The following is a 23,294-nucleotide window of genomic DNA, read 5'->3' as shown; positions in this document are numbered from 1 at the left end:
ATACATGCAGGCAATTTTGAGTTAAAATAAAGACGATCTGGCAGCTCAGGTGGCTCAGTGGTAAAAACACACTCTGGAATCAGAGCTGGGATCTTGAATACATCGTATCGAATCTCAGCTGTGCCTGCCGGCTAAGGCTGAGCAACCACATGAACAACGAATTGGCCTGTTGTTCAGATATGGGCTGGACTAAGCTGTATGGAGTCTCTCTCTTATGACTGGTGCAATTACGACCTCTGCTGGCTGATTGATGGCGCATGCAGGGTGTGTCTCTCCGTACACAACGCTGAGCTGCACTGCACTCGTCAAAGTGTAGGTGATAAGATGCATACGGTATGCTGCCCACGTGTCGGAGGAATTGGGCAATTGGATGCGCTAAAAGGGAGAAAAAAAGGAGAAAATGCATAAATAAAAATATAGATTTTTTTTTTTTTTAAATGAAGACGATCTAGTTCTCTTGAGAAATGTCCATGTGCACAATTATTCAACACCCAGCCTCAGTATGCGTAGATAACCACTAATAAGTGAATTTGTTAGGTGCTAACAAGCTTCCGACACCTCTCCTGTAGAATCTTCACCCATTCCTCTAACGAAAAATCTTCCAGCTCATTGAGGTTTGATGGCTTTCGTGCTGCAACTGCTTTTTTTTTAAGCTTGCCAAAGATTTTCTAGGGGCTTTAGACAGGCCAGACAGGCTACAGACAGGCCAGTTAAGCACATGCACTCCTGAATCTTTTCACAATATTATGTACTGTAAATGGGGAAAGACTAAAATTACAAACCCCATTTCCAAAAAAGCTCTCTTGAACGTTTATTTAACTGACAGATGTAGAAATAAAATAAAAAAATTTTCCACTTTTTTCCCCAAAATTTCTCCCCTAATCTAGTCGTGTCCAATTACCCTGACTGCGTCCTCTATACTGATTCGAGCCTTCACCGCTAACTGAGGACGCCTCTCAACTGACATACGCCCCCTCCGGCACGTACAGTCAGTACAGACTGCATTTTTCACCTGCATGAGTCAAGTTCATACACCGACGGGCACAGTGTACGGAGGGCCACACCCCCATCGGCATTATTCCTCAGCCCTGTGCAGGCGCCATCAGCCAGCCAGCATGGGCCGACTTTTTTTTACCCCTAACCCTATGAAAAACAGCCAATCGTTGTTCATGCAGCCGCCCAGCCCAGGTGTGCTAGAATACTTTTACCGCTGCACCACCTGAGCGGCACAAAATTTGAATTTGATGCCTGCAACACACTCAAAACACTGTTAAAACAGTCACAATCATGGTGAATAAGTAACAGGTAAGGGTATTATGATTGGGTATATAAAAAAGGCTCACCACTTCATGAGACAATTGTACTGCAAATAGTGCTGCAAATAATTCAGGTGTTTCACCATCTACAATAATTAACATTGAAATGATTCAGTCCATGTAAATCAAGAATGGAGACCACTGATGATTGTGCATTATCTTTGAGTCCTCAGATAGCACTGGATGAGGAACTGACAGGCTGCTGGGATAAATATAGCTAAATGGGCTCTGGAGTAAAACTGTGGTTACTTAAAAGTCTGCCGCTGCATCAACAAATGTGACCTGATACTCTAGTTACTTCTAACAGCCCACTACTACATCAACAAATGCAACATGATACTCTATTATGCAAAGAGAAATCCATAAATCAATTCTATGTAGAATTGGTGCGTGGTTGTCTTGACCTGAGCTCATCTTAGATGTACCCAAGGATGATAGAAATGTGATGTGGTCAGATGTGTTAAAATGTGTTAATATTTACAGAGTAATGGGGGTTAGGATCAGGGCTCTGTGCAAGCCATTGGTGTTCCTCAATGACACTTATCAAATCATGTCTTTAAGAGCCTTCCATGTACTGTTCGGACAAAATTGGAAGCACTTTTAGTACAACCCCAAATCAGAAAAAGTTGGGACAGTATGGAAAATGCAAATAAAATAAAAATGCAGTGTTCCTTACATTTACTTTGACTTTTATTTGATTGCAGACAGAATTAACCTGAGATATTTCATGTTTTATCTGCTCAACTTCATTTCATTTATTAATAAACATTCATTCCTGCATTTCAGGAAAAAACTAAATAATGATGTGATTCCAAACAAGTGATGTCAACAGGTGATTGTAATCATGGTTTGGTACAAAAGCAGCATCCAGGTAAGGCTGAGTCTTTGATGAGCAAAGATGATCAGAGGATCTCCAGTTTATCAACAAATGTGTGAGAAAATTATTTAAATGTTTAAAAACAATGAACCTCAAAGAAAGATTGGAAGGGATTTGCATATTTCTCCCTCTACAGTGCATAATATCATTAAACGATTTAAGGAATCAGGAGGAATTTCAGTGCGTAAAGGCCAAGGGGGCAAGCTTAAGCTGAACACCCGTGATCTTTGATCCCTCAGATGGCACTGCATCAAGAACCACCACTCAACAATAGCTGATATAACCATGGCGTCGACTTCTCTGGGCTCTGAGGCATCTAGGCTGGACCATCACACAGTGGAAACATGTATTGTGGTCAGATGAATCAGCATTTCCATTTTGGAAAAAAATGGACGTCGTGTGCACCAGACCAAAGACGAAAAGGATCATCCAGACTGTTATCAGCAACAAGTCCAAAATCCAGGGTCTGTCATGGTATGGGGCTGTGTCAGTGCCCTTGGCTAAGGTCATTAACACTTATGTGATGGCAGCATTAATGCAGAAAAGTACATTGAGATCTTAGAGCAACATGTGCTGCCTTTAAGACGACATCTTTTCCAGGTACGTCCATGCATTTTTCAACAAGACAATGCAAAACCACATGCTGCACACATTACAAAGGCATGGCTGCGGAGCAAGAGGGTACGGGTACTGGACTGACCTGCCTGCAGTCCTGCATTCCGCAATAGAGAATGTGTGGAGAATTTTTAAACGGAAAATGCAACAACGACGACCCCGTACTGTTACACATCTTAAGACGTGTTTGCAGGAAGAATGAGACAAAATTAAATCTAAAACACTAAATCACTTGGTATCCTCGGTGCCAAAATGTCTTTTAAGTGTGATGAAAAGGAGCAGCAACATTACAAAGTGGTAAATGCTTTACTGTCCCAACTTGTTTTGGAATGTGTTGCAGGACTGAAATGCAGGAATGGATGTTTATTAATAAATGAAATCAACTATCTCAGGTTGTAGTTCCCCCACCAGAGCAGGTATTATTTAGGTGGTGGATCATTCTTAGTGTTAGTGTGTGTTGTGCTGGTATGAGTGGATCAGACACAGCAGTGCTGCTGGAGTTTTTAAATACTATGTCCACTCACTGTCCACTCTATTAGACACTCCTACCTAGTTGGTCCACCTTGTAGATGTAAAATCAGAGACGATCGCTCATCTATTGCTAGTGTTTGAGTTGGTCATCTTCTAGACCTTCGTCAGTGCTCTCAGGACGCTGCCCACGGGGCGCTGTTGGCTGGATATATTTTTGGTTGGTTGGTTTTCGACAGTGAGGTGTTTAAAAACTCCAGCAATGCTGCTGTGTCTGATCCACTCATACCAGCACAACACACACTAACACACCACCACCATGTCAGTGTTACTGCAGTGCTGAGAATGACCCACCACCTCAATAATACCTGCTCTGTAGTGATCCTGAAAGAGTTCTGACCATTGAAGAACAGCATGAAAGTGGGCTAACAAAGCATGCAGAGAAACAGACGGACTACAGTCAGTAAACGACGACCCCGTACTGTTGCACATCTTAAGACGTGTTTGCAGGAAGAACGAGACTAAATAAAACCTGAAACACTAAATCGCTTGGTATCCTCAATGCCAAAATGTCTTTTAAGTGTGGTGAAAAGGAATGACATCATTACAAAGTGGTAAATGCTTTACTGTCCCAACTTGTTTTGGAATGTGTTGCAGGACTGAAATGCAGGAATGGACGTTTATTAACAAATGAAATGAACTATCTCAGGTTGTAGTTCCCCCACCTGAGTCCAAGTATTAATCAGGAGGGTCAGACCTTCCCCTTAACCACCTGTAATCTAAACCATGGGTGTAAACCAGGTAAATTAGAGTTTTGTGTTACAAGAGCGCGTTTCATAAGGAATGCCGCGTTCGCACAATCCCTCGATTCCTGGTTAATTAAAATGACCGCATGTTCGGAATAACCGGGTCTGTTTTTACTAATAACCAGATGGTCCAAATTAGTTCGAGTGGTTCGTTTTCGAATCCCACGAAGCCGGAGCTGAAGTACACACGCTGTCGGTCCTAAACAAAGCAGTATGAGTGGATGGAAGTGGCAGCACTGAGGACTGAGGTCATTAGCACTCTCCAATCCGGCATTAAAGCGCTCACCGCATGTGCACCTCATCCTGACTGACTGACGATGCTGCACCCTGCGAATCGAATCCAGCCATTTTTTCCACTCGGATCCGACTCCACGCTGCTATTGAGACTCGAACGGGACGCTGGAAGAGAAACTGGGAAACTGGGGAAAAGGGAATGAATAATTAAAACGCTGGGGTTAATCTGGTTTAACTATATAACCATTTTTTTCCTCCTCAGCGTTTTTCCTGTGGTGACTCGATGCTGCGTTCATTGCCACATTAGCTCCAAGTGAGAGGTTATGTCTCTCTCGGTAATGATGCTTGCTTTGACTCTGCAGAGGAAGATATGAACGCTCGGCTCTTTTGTCCTAAAATAAGTATATTCTCCAACATGGTGAAAAACGGATCTTCTGAAGCTAAAGCGAGCTGGTTTAGGGACTACAGCCCTCCACAAGCAGGTAAACAGCATTCATTTTCTTCTCCCTGCAGCATAGTACTGCAGTGACGGCTCTGACATGCTTTGTTTTTGCTATTACTGCTTGAGCATGTTTTTTTTTTTAATGTATTTATTTACAAAGCAGAGCACAGAACTAACAATAAAACACCAAAGACTTAAAAACGCAGTTCATTTTCATTAATATTTGGTTTGTGTGCATTTTGCACTGAGCTCTCCTGGTGCACACACAGCACACCGCCTCATGAATGCTAATATCTTCTCCCAGTGCCACCAGTTTCAGCCCTCAGGCTTCATACATGTGCCTTCCATTTAATACCAGTCACATAACACCTTGCAATATTTCATTCATCACTTAATGCAATAACATGTGGAACCTACTGCTGTTACACTTACATTTATTCCACTATAACTATACACAATGTTTCATAGTGCTTATGACTGCTTATGACTATTTTTCCCTTCCTGACAAAAGACTTGTTGCCATAACAGGTTACCAAACTGGCTTTGTAAAAGAAAAAAAAGATGCAAGAGATGCAAGCTGGTACCTAAAGATGGGTGAACATGTGATGGCCCCCGCAGTACCATTTTGTTTTTCATGGCCTGCTCCATCCTTCTTCACTCTCTCACCTTTCTGTTTTCTGTCTCTTCTCATTTCACGCTCCCGCTTTACATTAACATTCGACATCTGACTGAGCTTTTTTTTTGTATGTTTTGAGAAGAACCTGACGTGGATCTCATGTCTGTTCTGCTTGATCACATAGAGAGATACACAGATCAGCCATAACATTACATCCACCTCCTTGTTTCTACACTCACTGTAGTCCATCTATTTCTCTACACACTTTTTTTTAGCCTGCTTTCACCCTGTTCTTCCCACAGGACCACCACAGAGTGGGTATTATTGAGGTGGTGGATGATTCTCAGCACTGCAGGCGACACTGACATGGTGGTGGTGTGTTAGTGTGTGTTGTGCTGGTATGAGTGGATCAGACACACTCACTGTCCACTCTATTAGACACTCCTACCTAGTTTGTCCACCTCGTAGATGTAAAGTCAGAGGCGATCGCTCGTCTATTGCTGCTGTTTGAGGTGGTCATCTTCTAGACCTTCATCAGTGGTCACAGGATGCTGCGCTGTTGGCTGGATGTTTTTGGTTGGTGGACTGTTCTCGGTCCAGCAGTGACAGTGAGGTGTTTGCTGGGTCTGATCCACGCATACCAGCACAACACACAGTATAGTAGTGGTCCTGTGGGGGTCCTGACCATTGAAGAACAGCATGAAAGGGGGCTAACAAAGCATGCAGAGAAACAGATGGACTACAGTCAGTAATTGTAGAACTACAAAGTGCTTCTATATGGTAAGTGGAGCTGATCAAATGGACTGTAGTGAGTGTGGAAACAAGGAGGTGGTTTTAATGTTATGGCTGATCGGTGTAGAGTATTTTGCTAAACGTATCCCTAATGTTAGACTATGGTTTCCTTATTTTTGGAACCATATTATCTTAAAATGTAGCTTCAAGGTTCCTAGGTGTTAATTACTTGAGTTACGATATAGCAGAATGTTAAGGAAATGCTCTTGAAACCAACCTTGAAACTCAATGGTAATTGGTTCTGGGAGTGGCGTTGAGTTTGAAGGTATTTTTCCCATAGAGATGTATTAAAAACCTGTTAATGTGTTCCATGGTCCCGTGGATCTGCATATATTTTATGCAAATGTAAAATAATGGGGTTGTTTTTAACACTTGCACACTGAAACTAACACAAATATAATATAAAACACTGAAATACAATTGAAAACAGTTAAAAATTAATATAAAAATACAATAAAACCTGCTCTTTACCTAAACTTCTTTGTTTTCTTATGCTTCTTAATTAGTAGAGAGATGTTATAAGCAGTAATAATTAGGAGAGGTTTAGTGTTTCTATGTCGTTCTTTTAATACATTAAGTCACATTAAGCTTTTTTTTAACAATAAGTGATTTAGACTCTCTTGGAAAAGCTGATTCTTACAGTTTCTCAGAACCTCAAGCTGTAACACAAGTTTAAAAGTGAAACAGGATCAAAATCCAGATAAAAAAACTTTGGAAAAATGTTCTTTTAACCAACCCCACAATCTTACTCCAATGTTCCGGTACAAAACCTAATGATTCAAAATGTACTAGAACAATGTTTCCTGAACAATCCCAGATTTTACATTAATTATTTAAAGCTTACTTATTGATTGGTTGGGGGAAACCATGTAAACCATCTCAATGTTACTCCAAGATACCTATAAGGTTTCCAGTCATTTAAAGGTTACCAGAACATTAAGAGAACGTTTTACAAACTATCCTTGAATGTTACTGCAAGGATTTTAAATGGTTCCCAGCATAAATGTTACTAGAACACAAATGTCAGGTTTCCCCTGAAAGGTTCAGTTTACTTAAAGGTTATCAGAACATGTTCTGAACCATCCCAAAACATTACTAAAAGCTTCCCCAAATGTTTGAATTATTAAAACCTTTAATTAGAATGGTACTGAAACTGCTAGGTCCTAGTAGTGTAGCAGGTAAGGTATTGGACGAGTAATTTAAAGGTTGCTGATTTAAGCCCCACCACTGCCAGGTTGCCACTGTTGGGCCCTTGAGCAAGACCCTTAACCCTCAATTGCTTAGACAATATACTGTCACAGTACTGCAAGTGGCTTTGGATTAAAAAAGCTTCTGCTAAATGCTCCTAGAACCATCCAAGAATGTAACTGCAAGGTTCCAGAGTGGTGCAAATAGTATGTTAAATAATATTTAACTATGCCGCTCAGCACAGGTGGCGCAGCGGTAAAAACACACGCTGCAACCAGAGCTGGGATCTCGAATACATCGTATCGAACCTCAGCTCTGCCTTGCCGGCTAGGCTGAGCGGCCACATGAACAACGATTGGCCTGTTGTTCAGATGGGCAGGACTAAGTCGGATATGGGTCTCTCTCTCATGACTGGTGCAATTACGACCTCGACAGAGATGAGGAAAGAGTGCTCTTAGGGTGTGTCTCTCCGTACACAACGCTAGGTGGCACAACACTCGTCAATGTGTGAGTGATAAGATGCATACGGATTGCTGCCCACGTGTCGGAGGGGGTGTGGATTAGCCCTTTGCGAACTATTTAATGTACTAATGTACCATCCTATAAGATAACTTCAATGTCCGCAATGCGTTCCAATCATTTAATACTTTGTCACAAATTGTAAAAATCTACCAGAACATCGAGGAATTTTCACTGAACTTCCTTCCAAAATGTCCATACAAGGTTTACCACTGGAGTTCAGCCATACCATACAAATACATAGTATCAAATATACACCTGTTGGATGTGGATGACACAATAAAATATTAGAAGGAGCACAACAAAACCCTTGTAAACCTACAGATGTACTGTGTTTGGGTGTTTGGTCATTGCTGTCACTGACGGTACTTAATTAAACACTTAACTTAGTCACTTAATTATTAAATTATTAATTACATACATTTTAATGTATGTAATGATGTTCTTTAATGAATGGTTACATAACCTAATAGCACATCATGCTTTTGAAGTACAGTGGTACTCAAAATCTTGCGTCAACAAATTTGTACCCTTAAACTCAACGTGTTTACAAAAGTTCTACAATTACAGACTGTAGTACATCTGTTTCTCTGCATATACCTTTTTTATGCTGTTCTTCAATGGTCAGGACCACCATTCTCAGCACTGCAGTGACACTGACATGGTGGTGGTGTGTTAGTGTGTGTTGCGCTGGTATGAGCGGATCAGACACAGCAGCACTGCTGGAGTTTTTAAACACCTCACTGTCACTGTTGGACTGAGAATAGTCCACCAACCAAAAATATCCAGCCAACAGTGCCCTGTGGGCAGCGTCCTGTGACCACTGATGAAGATCTCAAAGATGACCAACTCAACCAGCAGCAATAGATGAGCGATCGTCTCTGACTTTACATCTACAAGGTGGACCAACTAGGTAGGAGTGTCTAATAGAGTGGACAGTGAGTGGACTACAGCAGCGCTGCTGTGTCTGATCCACTCATACCAGCACCATGTCAGTGTCACTGCAGTGCTGAGAATGATCCACCACCTAAATAATACCTGCTCTGTGGTGGTCCTGTGGGGGTCCTAACCATTGAAAGTAAAGTATGTAGAGAAACACATGGACTACAGTCAGTAATTGTAGAACTACAAAGTGCTCCTATATGGTAAGTGGAGCTGATAAAATGGACAGTGAGCATTTAATGTTATGGCTGATCAGTGTATATGCAAGTCCATGGGACCATGGAACGCATTAACAGGGTTTCCCATACATCCTCATGGGAAAAAATACCTTAAAACTCAATTGACGTTGAGTTTCAAGGTAACACTGTAATGCCTTTTACATTAGAGGCTTTATTTGCCCATCAGCATCTGGTGAGACCATTGACCAAGACAGATCTGAGGACAGAAACTAATGAGCCAAGGACAAGTCAAAAGACAAAAAAAGAACCGAAAGCGGTCTGTTTCTCATCCATCTCATTCTCATCCCTCACTTTCTCTGCTGCAGAGTTTTCCCGCGAGAGCAGCTTCTGCCCACACTCTGACCAGGAAAAACTGAGAGATGACATAATGTGTGTTGTGCAAAAGCTGGCTGCAAATGCTGGCTGGTGGCGTGTGCGCATAACTTCGCCATGCATAAGCACATGCTAAAGAACGCAGGGTTTTGGTTCGGTACGTTCACAGATGAAGCCACTTTGTAGGATTGTTCACTGCATTGTCATTTTTCAACCACTGGTGTCTACTGACCTGCTTAATCAGATACTAAGGATGAGGGAAAGCGTGTGCAGTCCTATTTATTTATTTATTTATTTATTTATTAGTTAAACCCTAGGTTAAAGGGTTCTAAAATGATCTTAATCTAACCTGCATGAGGTAAAATCTTGTTTCTAGTGGTTACTAAGTACTGCAATCTGTTTGTTTTTTGAACCCCCCCCCCAACAATGCATAGGTACAAAAAACAATGCCTCCTAGACTCCATCCCCTTCACAGTAGGTTTCGCCATCTTAGAATGGATCTAAAAAAAAGCTTTTCTAGTCACACACACAGTTTTCACAGCATATGCCCTATTTAATAGATACTACACCGACCAGGCAAAATGGGCAAGCTTAAGGATTTGAGCGAGTTTGACAAGGGCCAAATTGTGATGGCTAGACGACTGGGTCTGATCATCTCCAAAACTGCAGCTCTTGTAGGGTGTTCCCAGTCTGCAGTGGTCAGTATCTATCAAAAATGGTCCAAGGAAGGAACAGTGGTAAACCGGTGACAGGGTCATGGGCGGCCAAGGCTCATTGATGCACACGGGGAGCGAAGGCTGGCCCGTGTGGTCCGATCCAACAGACGAGCTACTGTAGCTTAAATAGCTGAAGAAGTTAATGCTGGTTCTGATAGAAAGGTGTCAGAATACACAGCGCATCACAGTTTGTTGCGTATGGGGCTGCATAGTCGCAGACCAGTCAGGGTGCCCATGCTGACTCCTGTCCACTGTCGAAAGTGCCAACAATGGGCACGTGAGCATCGGAACTGGACCACGGAGCAATGGAAGTAGGTGGCCTGGTCTGATGAATCACGTTTTCTTTTACATCACGTGGATGGCCGGGTGCGTGTGCGTCGCTTACCTGGGGAACACATGACACCAGGATGCACTATGGGAAGAAGGCCAGGCGGAGGCAGTGTGATGCTTTGGGCAATGTTTTGCTGGGAAATCTTGGGTCCTGCCATCCATGTGGATGTTACTTTGACACGTACCACCTACCTAAGCATTGTTGCAGACCATGTACACCATTTCATGGAAACTGTATTCCCTGATGGCTGTGGCCTCTTTCAGCTGGATAATGCGCCCTGCCACAAAGTAAAAATGGTTCAGGAACGGTTTGAGGAGCAAAACAACGAGTTTGAGGTGTTGACCTGGCCTCCAAATTCCCCAGATCTCAATCCAATCGAGCATCTGTGGGATGTGCTGGACAAACAAGTCCGATCCACGGAGGCCCCACCTCACAACTAACAAAGTTAAAGGATCTGCTGCTGACATCTTGGTGCCGGATACCACAGCACACCTTCAGGGGTCTAGTGGAGTTCATGCCTTGATGGGTCAGGGCTGTTTTGGCAGCAAAAGGGGGACCAACACAATATTAGGAAGGTGGTCATAATGTTATGCCTCTTTGGTGTATATGGCCAAAAGTATTTGGACACCTCTTCAAGAGCTTGTTGGACGTCATATTTCAAAAACAAATAGTACAATTAAATAGACTGACCTCTATGTGATCTTTTCCTCTATAAAACAGCCACTCTTCTGAGACAGCAGTGTGTGGGAATTTGTGCCCATTCAGTCAAAAGAGCATATGTGTGGTCGGGCACTGATGTTGGTCAAGAAAGCCTCGATTGATGTTCCAGTTCATTCTAGAAGAATGCCTTAATTTGTCATATATGAAATTCTTTCTTTGCATATCCCAGCTTGTTTGGAAGCTGGGGTCAGAGCACAGGGTCAGTCATCATACGGCGCCCCATGGAGCAGAGAGGATTAAGGGCCTTGCTCAAGGGCCCATCAGTGGTTGAGTGGCAGAGCTGGGATTTAAACTCTCAACCTTTCAATTGATAGCTCTACCCACTAGGCTACCACTGTCCCCCAGGGCTAAGGTCAGGACTCTGGAGTTTCTTGAAACCATGCTTTTCTTCGTGTCTTTATAGACCTTGTTTTGTGCATAGGGGCACAGTCATGCTGGAATGGGAAAGGGCCTTCCCTTAAATGTTGCTGCAAAGTTGAAAGCATATATTTTCCTTAATACAGTTGATGTATTACACCTGTTCACAACTGTTGTTGCTGAAACACATGAATCCAGTAATTAGAAGTGGTGTCCCAATACTTTCGTCCATATAGTGTACCTACTGTGCATCTATAATCAACTCTGATTGTAGGAAAATGATTAATTATGAATTATATTGGGTGCTTGGGTGGCAGCGGTCTGTTATGCAAGCCCACCAGTTAGATCAGGGTTCGAATCTCAGCGGTGCTATCAGGCAGCATGGTGTCTATAAGACAGAATTGGTCATACCTGGGGAAGGAAGTCGGGGGTCAAAGCCCTGCGATGAATAGGCATCCGATTTAGGGTGTTTCTGCCTTGCGCCCAGTGTTTCTAAATGAAATAAAAATATTTAGTATGAATATTTGGCTTTTGTATTTAGAAGAATACCTTTATTTGTCATATATACCTCCCTGTTTCTACAATTACTGACTGTAGTCCATCTGTGTCTCTGCATGCTTTGTTAGCCCCCTTTCATGCTGTTCTTCAATGGTCAGGACCCCCACAGAGCAGGTATTATTTGGATAGTGGATGATTCTCAGCACTGCAGTGACACTGACACGGTGGTGGTGTGTTAGTGTGTGTTGTGCTGGTTTGAGTGGATCAGACACAGCAGCACTGTGTCACTGCTGGACTGAGAATAGTCCACCAACCAAAAAAATATCCAGCCAACAACACCCCGTGGGCAGCGTCCTGTAACACTGATGAAGGTCTAGAAGATGATCAAGTCAAACAGCAGCAATAGATGAGCGATCGTCTCTGACTTTACATCTACAAGGTGGACCAACTAGGTAGGAGTGGACAGTGAGTGGACACGGTATTTAAAAACTCCAGCAGCGCTGCTGTGTCTGATCCACTCGTACCAGCACAACACACGCTAACACACCACCACCATATCAGTGTCACTGCAGTGCTGAGAATGATCCACCACCTAAATAATACCTGCTCTGTGGTGGTCCTGACCATTGAAGAACAGGGTGAAAGCAGGCTAAAAAAGTATGTAGAGAAATATATGGACAACGGTCAGTAATTGTAGAACTACAAAGTGCTTCTATATGGCAAGTGGAGCTGATAAAATGGACAGTGAGTGGTGGTTTTAATGTTATGGCTGATCAGTGTATACACATGTACAACAGCCCAACAGTGACCAAATGGCAGATCTTGACCTTCACATTCAAAACCATAGGTGTTAAGATAACCACCTCATTCTTTCAATAGTTTTGGGACGTAGTGGCGGTGGTAGCTCAGCGGTTAAGGTACTGTGTTCGGCTAAGAATCAGATTAAGGGTTTCTAAACGTATATCAACTTAAAACATAATTAACAAAACCATATTACTGCTGGATATTCTTATGAAAAATTAGAATACCATTTATATCAAACATTTTATTACACTTGAAATGCAGTTGCTTAATTCAAATTAGATTGTACTCATATTTTCAGGTCAAGATTAAGAACAAATTAACCTAAAAACGTCTACATAACATTTATTAAACAATAACAATAATACTAGAGCGGATTTAGGCAGTCGTCTTTCATTCTTTCACTGCATTCTGCTGTAAGGATGCTTATCTTTCGCTTCCTTTCATTTCTCCCCCACCTCACCACATGGGGTTTGTCTCCAGCCTGCCAACCCCCTTGTCACTACACATCTGTGCCTCTTTTCACCCCTCCTCCCCACCTTTACTCATCTCTGCAACTCCTCTCAAAACGAACCATCATTTTTTTGTACATACACCAGTTATATAACAATATAGTTTGAAATGTACACTGATCAGCCATAACATTAAAACCACCTCCTTGTTTCTACACTCACTGTCCATTTTATCATCTCAACTTACCATGTGGACCCCCCACAGGACCACCACAGAGCAGGTATTATTTAGGTACTGGATCATTCTCAGCACTGTAGTGACACTGACACGGTGGTGGTGTGTTAGTGTGTGTTGTGCTGGTATGAGTGGATCAGACACAGCAGCGCTGCTGGAGTTTTTAAATACCGTGTCCACTCACTGTCCACTCTATTAGACACTCCTACCTAGTTGGTCCACCTGGTAGATGTAAAGTCAGAGACGATAGCTCATCTATTGCTGCTGTTTGAGTTGGTCATCTTCTAGACCTTCATCAGTGTCTCTGACACAGGACACTGCCCACGGGGCGTTGTTGCCTGGATATTTTTGGTTGGTGGACTATTCTCAGTCCAGCAGTGACAATGAGGTGTTTAAAAACTCCATCAGCGCTGCTGTGTCTTATCCACTCATACCAGCACAATGTCAGTGTCACTGAAGTGCTGAGAATGATCCACCACCCAAATAATACCTGCGCTGTAGTGGTCCTGGGAGAGTCCTGACCATTGAAGAACAGGGTGAAAGGGGGCTAACAAAGCATGCAGAGAAACAGATGGACTTGAAAGTGCTCCTATATGGTAAGTGGAGCTGATAAAATGGACTGAGTGTAGAAACGAGAAGGTGGTTTTAATGTTATGGCTGATCGGTGTATGTTTTATTTTCTCTAGTGTTCTGATTGGAATAATCGTTGGTGTTAGCAGGCCGGTGTGTTGCATCAGTCGGGCCTACATTCTTGTTGTGTAAGGATGTGGTGAAGCGTATGTGATGGAAGAAACTGTTACTCATTTCGATGGCTTTAGCACATGACTCAGTGTGTGAGACGGCCGAGGTCACACTGCCATGTGCTTAAAATATGGCAGATGCATATTCAGTGCATAATTTGCATGTTAAGCTTGGATGAATGCGATGATTCACATTCATATGAATGGTTTAAATAACGTATTAGCAAAAGAATCACAAATACACTAAAAGGTCAGTAGTACAGTCATGGCCAAAAGTGTTGGCACCCTTGAATTTTTTCCAGAAAATGAAGTATTCCTCCTAGAAAATTATTGCAATTACACATGTTTTGTTATACACATGTTTATTTCCTTTGTGTGTATTGGAACAACACAAAAAAGCAGAGAACAAAAGGCAAATTTGACATAATTTCACACAAAACTCCAAAAATGGGCCGGACAAAATTATTGGCACCCTTTCAAAATTGTGGGTAAATAACTTTGTTTCAAGCATGTGATGCTCGTTTAAACTCACCTGTGGCAAGTAACAGGTGTGGGCAATATAAAAATCACACCTAAAACCAAATAAAAAGGAGAGAAGTTGACTCAGTCTTTGCATTGTGTGTCTGTGTGTGCCACACTAAGAATGGAGAACAGAAAGAGGAGAAGAGAACTGTCTGAGGACTTGAGAACCAAAATTGTGGAAAAATATCAACAATCTCAAGGTTACAAGTCCATCTCCAGAGATCTTGATGTTTCTTTGTCCACGGTGCGCAACATAATCAAGAAGTTTACAACCCATGGCACTGTAGCTAATCTCCCTGGACGTGGACGGAAGAGAAAAATTGATGAAAGGTTGCAACGCAGGATAGTCCGGATGGTGGATAAGCAGCCCCAATCAAGTTCCAAAGAAATTCAAGCTGTCCTGCAGGCTCAGGGTGCATCAGTGTCAGCGCGAACTATCCGTCGACATTTGAATGAAATGAAACGCTATGGCAGGAGACCCAGGAGGACCCCACTGCTGACACAGAGACATAAAAAAGCTAGACTGCAGTTTGCCAAAATGTACGTGAGTAAGCCAAAATCCTTCTTGGAAAACGTCTTGTGGACAGATGAGACCAAGATAGAGCTTTTTGGTAAAGCACATCATTCTACTGTTTACCGAAAACGGAATGAGGCCTACAAAGAAAAGAACACAGTACCTACAGTCAAATATGGTGGAGGTTCAAAGATGTTTTGGGGTTGTTTTGCTGCCTCTGGCCCTGGGTGCCTTGACTGTGTGCAAGGCATCATGAAATCTGAAGATTACCAAAGGATTTTGGGTCGCAATGTAGGGCACAGTGTCAGAAAGCTGGGTTTGTGTCCTAGGTCATGGGTCTTCCAGCAGGACAATGACCCCAAACATACTTCAAAAAGCACCCAGAAATGGATGGAAACAAAGCGCTGGAGAGTTCTGAAGTGGCCAGCAATGAGTCTGGATCTAAATCCCATTGAACACCTGTGGAGAGATCTTAAAATTGCTGTTGGGAGAAGGCACCCTTCAAATATGAGAGACCTGGAGCAGTTTGCAAAAGAAGAGTGGTCCAGAATTCCAGTTGAGAGGTGTAAGAAGCTTGTTGATGGTTATAGGAAGCGATTGATTTCAGTTATTTTTTCCAAAGCGTGTGCAACCAAATATTAAGTTGAGGGTGCCAATAATTTTGTCCGGCCCATTTTTGGAGTTTTGGAGTTGAAATTATGTCAAATTTGCCTTTTCTTCTCTGCTTTTTTGTGTTGTTCCAATACACACAAAGGAAATAAACATGTGTATAACAAAACGTGTAATTGCAATAATTTTCTGGGAGAAATACTTCATTTTCTGGAAAAATTTCAGGGGTGCCAACACTTTCGGCCATGACTGTATGTGTAGGTCTGTGGATATATTTGTGGCTGGAATTTAGTTACATTACCAACAATCTAAGTGTAAGTGTCGTTTATCAGCATTCTTGATGTTACGACAACTGTTCCTATTTTCTGATGCTGTTTGTCCATGTTTGATAAACTGGTGTGTTTTTTTTTTTTTTTTTTTTTTTTTTTTAATCAGTTCTTTATTGATTTTTTCCCCTTTTTCACCCAATTGGAGTTTCTTTCTCTTTCATCTCTTCAGTCACACCCTCCCTCGATTGAGAAAGGGCTGAGGCTGTCACCTGTCGGCTGGGCGTGTTTGCAGAATTATGCCCTTCTTGCATTGTCATTTTTGGCTGGCAAAGGGAGCATGGAGGCAAATGATTGGTGTGTCGGTTTCTTTAAACTCTTAAGTGTGTCTGCGTTCTTTCTTTTTACCTGGGGCCCTTTTCCGGAGTCTTTTTCAGCCACCACCTTTATTTCCCTTTACCCATTTTTGTTTGTGGCTTTTTAGCCACAGTATTGTGCTACCTTGGTTAAGCATCCTGTAAACTGGGTTCATTTCCAATTCATTTCATTTCCATCTCAGAGGCGTGGCAAATCAGTTAATTGACGTTATAGAACTCTGTACCAGCATAAATAAATAAATACACCGATCAGCCATAACATTAAAACCACCTCCTTGTTTCTACACTCACTGTCTATTTTATCAGCTCCACTTACCATATACAAGCACTTTGTAGTTCTACAATTACTGACTGTAGTCCATCTGTTCCTCTGCATGCTTTGTTAGCCCCCTTTCACCCTGTTCTTTAATGGTCAGGACTCTCCCAGGACCAATACAGAGCAGGTATTATTTGGGTGGTGGATCATTCTCAGCACTGCGGTGACACTGACATGGTGGTGGTGTGTTAGTGTGTGTTGTGCTGGTATGAGTGGATCAGACACAGCAGCGCTGCTGGAGTTCTTAAACACATCACGGTTACTGCTGGACTGAGAATAGTCCACCAACCACAAATATCCAGCCAACAGTGCCACGTGGGCAAGGTCCTGTGACCACTGATGAATGTCTAGAAGATGACCAACTCAAACAGCAGCATTAGATGAGCGATCTTCAAGGTGAACCAACTAGGTAGGAGTGTCCGATAGAGTGGACACGGTATTTAATCCACTCATACCAGCACCACCATGTGAGTGTCACTGCAGTGCTGAGAATGATCCACCACCTAAATAACACCTGCTCTGTAGTGGTCCTGGGAGAGTCCTGACCATTGAAGAACAGCATGAAAGGGGGCTAACAAAGCATGCAGAGAAACAGATGGACTACCGTCAGTAATTGTAGAACTACAAAGTGATCCTATATGGTAAGTGGAGCTGATGAAATGGACAGTGAGTGTAGAAACAAGGAGGTGATTTTAATGTTATGGCTGATCAGTGTATATCACAAGCAGATAGGCATAGCACAGTATTGATCAACATCAGCATATTGTAAGATTTCACCTATCAAATATTTTTAATAGAATTTTATAGTATCCACATTAAGATAAAACAAAGAAACTAATAAAAGGATTGTAGGTTTATCTTCCAAAGCATATAAAATGATATTTGTGCTAGTTATATAATGTGCATTTTACAAAACAGCCCTGTTTTTTAGTTCTGCTTTTTGCAAATTTCCGAATTCCTCTCCTCCCACAGTGTTTGAGATACAATAACTGAACACTGTAAAAACCTTTAACCTGTGCCCACTCACATTTTGCTTCTTTAGAAAGGCATCTCGCAACCAACTTTTTCAATTTTTCCCTTAGCTTTCCCCATAGACAACAAGGTGCATTGAAGCTCCTAATGAACTATCAAGCTAGGGTCACCAAAAAACTTTAATACTTGAACTGCGAGGTTCGCAAAACCCCATGGGCCTTAAACATTCTTTGAAGAACAAGCTAGAATAGAATGCTTTTGTTATATGTATATGCATGTGAACATTTTGATCAACCCTGTTGTCCTTGTCAGAATTGCAGTGGGTCCGATCCCACCGGGAAACAATCAGCACAGGGCAGGAATACCCAAGACAGGGCGCAGGTCAATCGCAAGGCTCTCAGGCATAGCTTATCATGTCTATCAAGGTGGACTAGCATCACCTTCGTGCCCACATGTGTACAGTACACTAAAATTCTTCTCCCGAATATCCCAGTGTGTTTGGAAGCTGGGATCAAAGCACAGGGTCAGTCATTATACAGTGATCCTGGAGCTGAGAGGGTTAAAGACCCAACAGGGGTTTCTTGGTGGAGCTGGGAATCCAATTTTTGTGCAATCCAATCACATCACTGAGAGCCGCTCAGGTGGCGCAGCGGTAAAAAGACACGCTGCAACCAGGGCTGGATTCTGAGTACGTAGTATCGAATCCAGCTCTGCCTCACCGGTCCGAGGCTGAATAGCTGTATGAGCAACGATTGGCCGGTTGCTCAGTTGGGGGGGTGGGACAAGGAACCGGATGTGGGTCTCTCTCTGTCAATGCGATTACGACCTCTGCCGGCTGATTAGAGGCGCCTGCACAGGAGCTGAGGAAGAGTGCCCTTAGGGTGTGTCTCTCCGCATGCAACGCTAGGTGGCGCCAGACTCATGAATGTGTGGGTGGCAAAAATGCATCTGGCTGCTGCTCATGTTTCGGAGGGGATGTGGGTTAGCTTCGATCTCCTCGGTCAGGGCAGGGTTCGGCATAGACAGAGAGGAAGCACGATGCAAATTGAACAATTGGATGCGCTAAAAGAGGGAGAAGAAAAAAAAACTGAGAAGTTTAACAGCCTGTTCAAGTAACTGTATGTAAACAGTTGTATGTAAAGTAACAGTGATGTCACTGTTGTCATAGTATTGGACCACACCAAATGAAAGAGGTTATCCTCATCGTAAAGTTGTACTTGGTCCGTAATGTCATGCATTTAGGTGTGAACCTGGACCGGAGTCCACCTATTAAGAACCCCTGACCTGGGCGCTCAGGTGGCGCAGCGGTAAAAACACACGCTAGAACATCGTATCGAGTCTCAGCTCTGCCTGCTGAACAACGATTGGGCTGTTGTTCATTTAGGGGTGGGATATTAAGCCGGATAGGGACTCTCATAACTGATGCAACTACGACCTCTGCTGGCTGATTGATGGCTCCTGCACAGACGTTGATCAGGGTGTGTCTCTCCGTACACAGTGCTGATCCGCATATGCACTCGTCAAGTGCAGGTGACAAAATGCATACAGCTGCTGCCCACGTATCGGAGGGGGCATGGGTTAGCTTTGTTCTCCTCAATCAGAGCCGGGGTCGGCATTAGTGGAGAGGAATCATGATGCAATCGGGCAATTGGACGCGCTAAAGTCGGGAGAAAAAGGGAGAAAATGCATAAACTATATAAAAATAAAGAACCCCTGACCTAAGGTTAAAAGTATTATATGCTTGATCTGATATTTCTGAGTGGTTATTTTAGTTAGTGTAATTAGTGTAGTGATTCTCTCGACAAGGTGTTGGTGTCTCTGCCTGTAGACTTGCCACCTACTTGCCCCCCACTATTCTTTGGAAACTGTTGAACTGATGTGCATTAAAATCCTAGGGGTTTGACTTATTCAAACCAGCCTGTTTAACCCCAACAGTCATTGGGGTGGCACAGTGACTAAGTGGGTAGCACTGTCGCCTCACAGCAAGAAGGTCCTGGGTTTGATTCCCAGGTGGGGTGGTCCGGGTCCTTTCTGTGTGGAGTTTGCATGTTCTCCCCGTGTCTGCGTGGGTTTTTCTGCGGGAGCTCCGGTTTCCTCCCACAGTCCAAAAACGTGCAAGTGAGGTGAATTGGAGATACACAATTGTCCATGACTGTGTTTGACATTAAACTTGTGAACTGGTGTGTAAAACATGACATTACAATCCTAATAAATAAATACACCAATCAGGCATAACATTATGACCACTGACAGGTGAAGTGAATAACACTGATTACCTCTTCATCACGGCACCTGTTAGTGGGTGGGATATATTAGGCAGCAAGTGAACTTTTTTTTATTTTTTTTATTTATTTTTTTTATACCCCTTTTTCTCCCCTTTTTAGCGCATCCAATTGTTCAATTAGCATCGTGCTTCCTCTCTGTCTATGCCGAACCCTGCCCTGACGGAGGTGATTGAAGCTAACCCATATCCCCTCCGAAACACGAGCAGCAGCCAGATGCATCTTTGCCACCCACACATTGACGAGTTTGGCGCCACCCAGCGTTGCATGCGGAGAGACACACCCTAAGGGCACCCTCTCCCATCTCTGTGTAAGCGCCTCCAATCAGCCGGCAGAGAACGCAATCGCATTCTGACAGAGAGAGACCCACATCCGGTTCTTTGTCCCACCCCTCATATGAGCAACCGGCCAATCGTTGCTCATATAGCCACTCAGCTTCGAACCGGTAAAGCAAGGCTGGATTCGATACCACGTTCTCAGAATCCAGTCCTGCCATCCATGTGGATGTTACTTTGACCTGTACCACCTATCTAAGCATTGTTCCAGACCATGTACACACTGTAAAAACCTTTAACCTGTGCCCACTCACATTTTTCTTCTTTAGAAAGGCATCTCGCAACCAACTTTTTCCATTTTTCCCTTAGCTTTCCCTATAGACAACAAGGTGCATTGAAGCTCCTAATGGACTGTCAAGCATGGAAACTGTATTCCCTGATGGCTGTGGCCTATTTCAGCAGGATAATGCACCCTGCCACAAAGTAAAAATGTTCAGGAATGCTTTGAGGAGCACGAGAACGAGTTCGAGTTTGTTGACTTGGCCTCCAGATTCCCCAGATCTCAATCCAATCGAGCATCTGTGGGATGTGCTGGACAAACAAGTCCGATCCACGGAGGACCCACCTCACAACTTAGAGGAGTTAAAGGATCTGCTGTGGACATCTTGGTGCCAGATACCACAGGAGTCCATGCCTTGATGGGTCAGAGCTGATTTGGCAGCAACAGGGGGACCAACACAATATTACTCATACAGTGTTCATCTGAATAAAAGCCATTGTGCTAGGATTAGGATTTCCATTCATTCTGAACTTTCTCTTTTCTTTCAGTGATAATCCACGATTAACAAAGGCACACAGAGGGCGACGACAACTGAACGGAAAGAGCCATCGGTGTGGATGAGAATGACCGGAGCACCAGCAAGAAAAAAAAGTCTTTCCTTTTTAATGGAGCTGAAACATCATTTGGTCTTGTTTTCCTTTTTATGAGCCCGAGTGGTTTTGTGTAGGATGTTAAGTTGCACACATTGAAGTACTTGTCTTACTATTTTTTTGGTTTTTAAAAAGCAAACCAAAACCAGTGCCAAACAAACTGTGCCAAGAGAAAAGCAAAAAAAAAAAATCAGTTCTGCAGTATTTTTTGTATAATTTGTTACAACTTGTCAATTTATCCCCATTCTATCTAATGACACTTTACATATTTACACATTTACATATTTTTTATGAAACGTTGCCAGAATTGTGCAAATCTGTAACGTAACGAGTGCAACTGCTGCTTTAACAGTTACAAAAACAGTGCATTACTGGTTCAAAGTGCTTTATTTAAAGGTGGCTGTTAGCTGTGAACTCTCGCTGCGAGGAGTTCGTCCTGGCTCGACTTGATCGATAAATAGTCAACACAAGCCTCATTAAACTCCCCAAAGTAATCCGCTGCTAATTTCGTCCCTAGTTTGTCAACCTCTGAGCTATTCGAAACTCCTAGTTCCCACCACTTTAAAAAAAGCCATATCCTCCATAGCCATGCTAATGTTCAGATCCCATTTGTCACAGTTAAGTTTGGGCTTTGGGACTGTGATATAACTGTTTTAGATGCACAGGTTAAACGATATATTCAGGGACACTTGACAGAACGTTGGAAGCGTAGGATCATTTTGACTATTCTCAGCACATAACCTGAGGTGTTATTGTGTTTACAAAGGCTGTTCATCGGTTCCCACAATTCTCCTCAGTGCTAGAATACTGAAAAACAATCGTCTGGTTAATTGTTTCCCGTGCACGTGTTCCATATTGACGGATGACTTCCATCTTGTTTAAGTGTGTTCAGTCGGCTCAGCTGTGCTGCCCTGCCAGAACAGAACAGAAGCCACCGATTGTTTTATTCTGTCGGGCTGAATTGAACCCAGAGCAAAGACACTTGCTCAGAAGGGTACAACACATCTAGACATCCCCCCCCCCTTGACCTATTAAGCACGCATTTACAAGCATACTTCCGTCAAATTCTGTCAAAGTCGAACGCCAATGCTTATGCGTATGCTTTTACTCTGACTAATTAGACTCGTCTCAAGCTTTGGTGATGAGCGCTCTTGTATCGCCTTTATAAAACGATCCGCTCTTCCTCGAATTTTTTAATTTGCGAAAACATTTAAAGAGGTTTTTTTTGCTGTTGTTGTTTTTATATATCAAACAGTCTTGCTGTGTAGCCTCAATAACTTCCTGAACACAGAAGACGTATTTTTGTATGCACTTAAATTGTAGTGTCGTGAGTAGGTGAAGTGTGATCGATTCTAGAGATTTCTAGAGGCTTGAAGTGTTTTATGTTTTTTATATGTAGGTAATGTCATCGTCATAGTCGAAAACACCAGCTCTCTTAGATTTGTTCATAAGACGTCAATTGTTAGAGCTGCCCCAGTTTACAACTCACCAGAAAGAGCTAAAAAATATATATATATTATACATTTATATATATTATACATTTGTTTTCTCAGTAGTCTGACTAAAGTGCCAACTAAGCAGTATTAAAAACAAGCTCCTTTCATATTCATAAGAAGCTAACAGTAGACTTCAAGATAATACGTTTACATGTCAAGAGAAATGTTTACATTTTCCCTCTGAGGTAAGGTAATGTTATGTCTGGTGCAGTTTGTTAGCGTGATAGCTCTGATACACAAATGTCCAACAGTTGAGAAGTAAAAACTCGTGTCCTTGATCTGCTGTAGTGATTCGATAGCGTTTACATCGTTTAAATAATGATGTTTAGGGCATAAAGTTGTTCTTAACAAAAGATTTAGACACAATCATTTCCATTTCGGGTCGTTCCAGTTCATGACCATTCCAATAACTGTTAAAAAGTTCAAATAAGCAATGTCATACAATAAGAAGCTTATAACTGTGTACATATCTTGATCTGCTTGAAATTGCAAAGACGCCTGTGTAATTTGCATAAGTGT

General features: G+C 42.6%; 1 long non-coding RNA gene across 2 annotated transcripts in view; it reads right to left on the bottom strand.

Annotated features, from left to right (window-relative positions):
- Window position 1: 1 nt before the first annotated feature.
- Window positions 2-23,294, bottom strand: part of LOC134329647 (uncharacterized) — a 42,265-nt gene continuing 18,972 nt past the window's right edge. Inside the window, exons 3-5 of one of the 2 annotated variants that reach the window (XR_010014898.1) lie at window positions 11,902-11,982; window positions 4,369-4,501; window positions 2-375 (exon numbers count right to left, since the gene is read on the bottom strand). This is a non-coding gene — a long non-coding RNA (uncharacterized LOC134329647). The remainder of the gene's footprint in view (window positions 376-4,368; window positions 4,502-11,901; window positions 11,983-23,294) is intronic. The other variant, XR_010014899.1, reaches the window with a different exon arrangement.

Source organism: Trichomycterus rosablanca, chromosome 2, assembly GCF_030014385.1.
Source record: "Trichomycterus rosablanca isolate fTriRos1 chromosome 2, fTriRos1.hap1, whole genome shotgun sequence".
Taxonomy (NCBI): domain Eukaryota; kingdom Metazoa; phylum Chordata; class Actinopteri; order Siluriformes; family Trichomycteridae; genus Trichomycterus; species Trichomycterus rosablanca.
This window is presented reverse-complemented; position numbering and strand designations above follow the sequence as displayed.